Raw genomic sequence first — 281 nt, 5'->3', positions numbered from 1 at the left:
AAAAGGAAAAACAGAAGAGAAAAACAAACAGAAGAAAAACAGAAGAAAAAAACAGAAGAAAAAAACAGAAGAAAAACATAAGAAAAAAGGAAAAACAGAAGAAAAAAACAGAAGAAAAAAGGAAAAAGGAAAAAGGAAGAAAAAAACAGAAGAAAAAGGAAGAAAAAAACAGAAGAAAAAAACAGAAGAAAAAAGGAAAAACAGAAGAAAAAAACAAACAGAAGAAAAACATAAGAAAAAAACAGAAGAAAAAAGGAAAAAGGAAAAAAGGAAGAAAAAAA

Source organism: Triticum aestivum, chromosome 6B (genome assembly GCF_018294505.1).
Source record: "Triticum aestivum cultivar Chinese Spring chromosome 6B, IWGSC CS RefSeq v2.1, whole genome shotgun sequence".
NCBI classification, from domain to species: Eukaryota; Viridiplantae; Streptophyta; class Magnoliopsida; order Poales; family Poaceae; genus Triticum; species Triticum aestivum.
The sequence above is the reverse complement of the archived record's forward strand: the minus strand, read 5'-3'. Positions refer to the sequence as shown.